Source organism: Nannospalax galili, unplaced genomic scaffold (assembly GCF_000622305.1).
Source record: "Nannospalax galili isolate Female #2095 unplaced genomic scaffold, S.galili_v1.0 scaffold1417, whole genome shotgun sequence".
Taxonomy (NCBI): Eukaryota; Metazoa; Chordata; class Mammalia; order Rodentia; family Spalacidae; genus Nannospalax; species Nannospalax galili.
Window position 1 is genome coordinate 41004 of NW_008340126.1, and position 5095 is coordinate 46098.

At 46.2% G+C, this 5095-nt stretch overlaps 1 pseudogene; it reads left to right on the forward strand.

Annotated features, from left to right (window-relative positions):
* The first annotated feature begins 248 nt into the window (after nucleotides 1-248).
* The window catches only part of LOC103735745, a 17411-nt pseudogene continuing 12564 nt past the window's right edge, over nucleotides 249-5095 (forward strand).

Sequence of the window (5095 nt, forward strand, 5' to 3'; positions counted from 1 at the left end):
AAGAAATGATTGGTATCTAAATCTTTACATTCAAGAAAATACATCTTCCCATGCTTGGTTATACACAGAGCTTAGTGGATGGGATTGAAGCCTTGTTCCATGTCAAAACTTATACCAAGCTCTTCAGCTCATCACCTCATCATTTCGCCAGGATTTACATCCCTTAGCATTGATGTATGGCTGGTATCCATGCAATGTTTAAACCATCATGTGCTGGCTATTTGTATATTTATGTATTTATTGCCAATATGGCACAAACTGGAGTCACCTGCAGCAAGAAAATCTCAACTGAGGAATTTTCTCCATCAATCTGGACTGTGGGTATGTATTTGGGACATTTTCTTAAATACTAGTTGATGTAGAAAGACCAAGCCCACTATGGACAGTGCCATCACTGGGCATGGGGAGGGACCTAGGCTGTACATGAGTTGTACCTGAACAGGCCAGTGAAGCAAGCTAGTAAGCATTCCTCCATCGTGTCTTCCTTAGTTCTTGCATCCAGGTTCCTGCCTTGAGTTTCTGCCCTGATATTCCCTCATGATAAACAGTGACTTTGGGGATTTAAGAAGAAATAATCCTTTTATTCCCTGTGTGTTTGATCATGTATATAATGGCAACAGAAAAAGTAACCAGAAAAATCTACTTATAGAGAGTAAAGCCCTTTACTGAAATTACCTTCATTTTTTCTATTTTTATTGAATTTTTGTACATTTTAAAACATATTTAGACCCCCTTCCCTATCTACACCCCCTATAGACCCCTGCCAGATTTCATTCACTCTATCATATATGTTAAAGCCTATTGAGTCACACAAATTTCACTTGGTGTGAGTTCATCTACTGGAGCCTATTCAGCTTATCTAGCATCACTCCCTTAAAGAATATCAACTTTCCTTCATCTAGCAAAGATCAAGTACCAATAGCTCCTCAGCTAAAGTTATGGCTTCTTACCTATTTCCTCACTTCTATGCTGTGATTTGTCTGGTTTGAGTTTGTGTGGGTCTTGTGCCTGCTGTCTACACTGCTGTAAGTCTATAGGAGTAAGTTCCCAGAAGCCTAGAAAACTGTTTCCTTGTGGTCATCCACCAACCCTGGTTCTTACAGTCTTTCTTTCCACTGTTCTGCAATGCTCTCTGAGGACTAGGTTACAGAGATTTAATATGGAATTCCTACTCATGGAAAAGTACTCTACAGTCTTTTATTCCCTGCATTCTGTGTTGATTGTCATCTGTTTCATGAGGAAGCTTCACTTCTGAGAACTAAAAGTTCAATTTTCTCTGCTCCCTGTGCCACTGTCTTCCCTGAGCCTTAGGTATAGAGGCTGACACATATTCTCTGCATTGGATTGGTTATGGAGCTCTTAATAGTCTCTCTTGTAAAAGGAAGCTTCTTTGATGAATACTTAGAGGTATATATGTAGCAGGAGTCCTCCAAAGATGGCACAGACCCAGAGCCCTGGGATTCAGCAAGAATTCACTTCAATTCTTGGTCCACAAATAGCCCACCAAAAGTAGCCCACACCTCTGTACCCTGCTCACAAGCCCAGTGACTGCTGACAGACTGCATGGTGCCGACCAATCAGAAAATGACATGCTGACTAAAGGGACTTGGGGGGCGGAGAAAAGGGAAATATAAGGTGTGCCCCCTCCTGCCTTAAACGGGTCTGTAGCACCTCGCCTAGTGCTTGCTTCTACCCGACTCCCAGGGTCAGTGTGTTGTGACTCCATGCCTCTTACCCCCTAATTGGCAGAGGACCTGATCCAGGTTAGGGTCTTCACAGCTGGCCTGAGAAGAACCTGCAACACCTGGCGCCTGAACAGGGACTCCTGCCCACGGTGTTGGTGACACCCAGAACCTTGGTTTGTTCTGTAAGTAGGCCCCTGGTCTTGTCTGTTTCTTCGGCTGCTCAAGGGTAAGTGAGTAGCCCCCTCCTCTGTCCCCTCCACCCTGTCTGTCATCTTTATTGTTGGACTAGTTTGTTAGATCAAGGAGGCACACTCCACCACGTGGTCCCGAAGCCCACGTTGGCACGTCCCCCCTCTCAACTCGTCCCTGTGAGTTCTCATAAGGCCTGATCCACCCTGAACTCAGAGCCCAGGCTTCAGGTCACCCTGTTGCCTGTCCCAGAGACACTGTGTGAGCATACAGCTGAAGGTGTCATGGCCTCCAGAAGTCCCTCACTGAGCACAAGACATTTGAATCCAATACACCTTTACATGACAGGGCAGTTTACATCCTATGGCTCACAGTGCTTCTTTGCTTCCTTTGTGTCCTCTTGGTAATCACCCTTGTCTTCTACTTTTGTGGAAAATTCCCCTTCATGAGACCCTCCCACAATGGGCAAATTACCACCACAATGCAGGGAACCACAAATGGCGGCACTAAAGGTGCTCCTTAAAACCAGAGGGTTGAAAGTGAAACCAAAAGATATCAACACTTTTGGGATGAAGCCACTAATTTAGCTCCATGGGCCTCCCCTGAAAACATGTGGAACCCTGACACATGGATGCAGGTCCTCTTCCTGGCCTGAAAAAGGGAGGTCAGGTCAGGGATCACTCCCCCTGCATCGTTCATGCTGATCCTCCTAACTGTCATTGCTAGCCTTAAATCCTCCTCTCCTGAGGAAGTCATCTCGGCCCACAATAAACACTGCCAGGAGCAATCTAGTGTAGATCTGGCTATTACCTCAACCCCAGACCTCCCGGATCCATAGGTGGATGCAGCCTCTGCTCCCACATCCAATAAGGAAGGAGCCTATATCTCAGGATACTCTCCTAGAGCTACCATGCCCAGAAATTTCCCTGCCCTGTTACCCATGGAAGGAGTCACTGTCTCCTCTCCCTAATAACCATCCCGCCCCTTCCCCTGCTACTGTGACCCTCCCTCCTAGGCTGCCCTCCTTAAATCCTCACCCGCTTTTGTCCGCATTTCCAGTTAATGTCGGCCCTGATGCAGAGCAGCATTCATGGCTGCCCACCACACTCTCTGATCTCCTTCTTACCCGCAAGGCAGCTGAGCAATCAGGCCATGACTCCCCATATTTCAAACATGTTCTTCGCCAGTGGTCCTTACATTTACAAACACACTATGATTCATATAACTTACTAAAGGCAGTCTTAGAACCCTCAGTCTTTCTAAACTGGTACACAGCCTATGAAAATCAGGCTGAAAAGCAGGTACACCTATATCTCCAATATGGCCTCAACATTATGTTGGACATGATTGTGGGACACGGACAATAAACTGACCCCATCTCCCAGTCTACTATTGGCCTCCATGCCTATTTCCAACAAGTTTCTGATTTGGCTTTTAAGGCCCTTAAATGTTGCTCCCCCCATGACCCACAAGTCTTTTTCCATAATTTGATTCAACAGTCAGGGGAGTCCTTCACGGACTTCCTTACCCATGTCACCAAAGCAGTAAAGCAGAGGGTGGAGTCTGGACCCACCCAAGAGGTGCTTATCAAACAGTTAACTTGGGAGGGCCTGAACACCCCTACTCACAATGCTATCGAATCTGTCTGCAGTGATAACATTCACAAATGGGTACTCGCTACAAGCTACCAGAGACTTAGACCCTAGGGTGAGCCTTATTGAGGCTTTGACCCCTTCCTTGGAAACTCTTTTGTCATAAGGAAAACCCACCCACTTTGGCACTTGGGAAGACTGCTGGAACTGTTGGGGGCTTGGCCACTTTTGGAGCCACTGCCCAAGAGGTACAGCCCACCCCAAAACTCGCTGCCCCAAGTGCCAAAAAAGGTTCCATTCAGCTAAAGACTGTAGGCCACAGCCTCAACCGGACTCGGCTCCTTTAAACTCCACCTGGGGTGCCCCTCAGCCCTACCCACAAGAGGGGAAACAAGACAGATATTATGGAGTCTCCCAATCCTCAAACACTTCCCACTAATGACCCTGTTCCTAGATGGAACTGCCATAAAGGGCCTAGTAGACACAGGGGCTGATGTCACCATTATATCAGAAACTAAATCCCCTAAATTCCATCATTGGAAATACCGCCCAGGCCCTATAAACTGGCTCAAACAATTTAAACCAGTCCCTGACTTGGAATTCTGGGCCTTGTTCTCCCTGCTGGAAGGCCATAATTCACCAGCTTCAAGGATCCCTTTCACCCAGTCAGCTAAGGATCTTCTTAATAAGATAGATCATATACTCTGGTCTGCATCACTCCAACGTCATGACCCAGCAGAGCCATTACTAACCTTGATCCTCTGGACCAAAAATGGTGTCTTGGGGGTGCTATGGCACCAAGACTCCCTCGTGTGGATACACCTGGCTACCTTGGACCTAACTAGGCTTAGCTCTAAGTATGATATTGCCTTCAAGTTAGCAATTAAGGCCCGACAAACAGCCAGGTGCATAGTTGGAAAGCAACCTGACAAAATTATACTGCCCTTTCCTCTTAAGCATTCCCAAGCATTATGGGCAGACTCTCTGGCTTTCCAACTAATGATGTCTGGGTTCATGGGGGAGTTGGATAACCACACGCCCCCAGATAAGTGACTAGCCAGCCTGGCTTGTTTGGAAATCACCACTCAGCCACACACTTCCCACTGCCAAAACCCCCTACCTTTAGCCATGCTAGCCTTCTCAGATGCCAATAAGTCCCATTATGGTGCTGTCATTCAGTGCATGGGAAAGGATGACACCTGTTACGTACAAGCCAATCCCAGCTCTGTCCAGTTGGGGGAGCTCCTGGAAAGGAAAATGACAAAGTAGATAAACTTATTATGTCTGTGGCCCAGCGTGATGTAACTATGCCCTGTTTAAGTTTCTGTAAGTGTTTGTTCAGAGTTTGTTGTTCCAAATTTGTTTCTGTTTGCTTCCTTACATGTGCTAATAAAAAAGATAAAAAATGTGATTTTGAGAAGCTAACTCTGGAGGGAAATTGGTCCTTTCTCTTCAGACTTAAGCTAGTTGTTCTCAAAAGTGTTCTCAAAAATTTTCCAGGTTCAAGTTGACACCCTGACCCTAGGAAAGGATGTGAGAACAAACACCCTACATGTTGGATGCTTTGGCATGTAGGATTGATCTACCAAAAGAATTCACCTCTTTCATCCGTTTTCTGGGTTGATAACT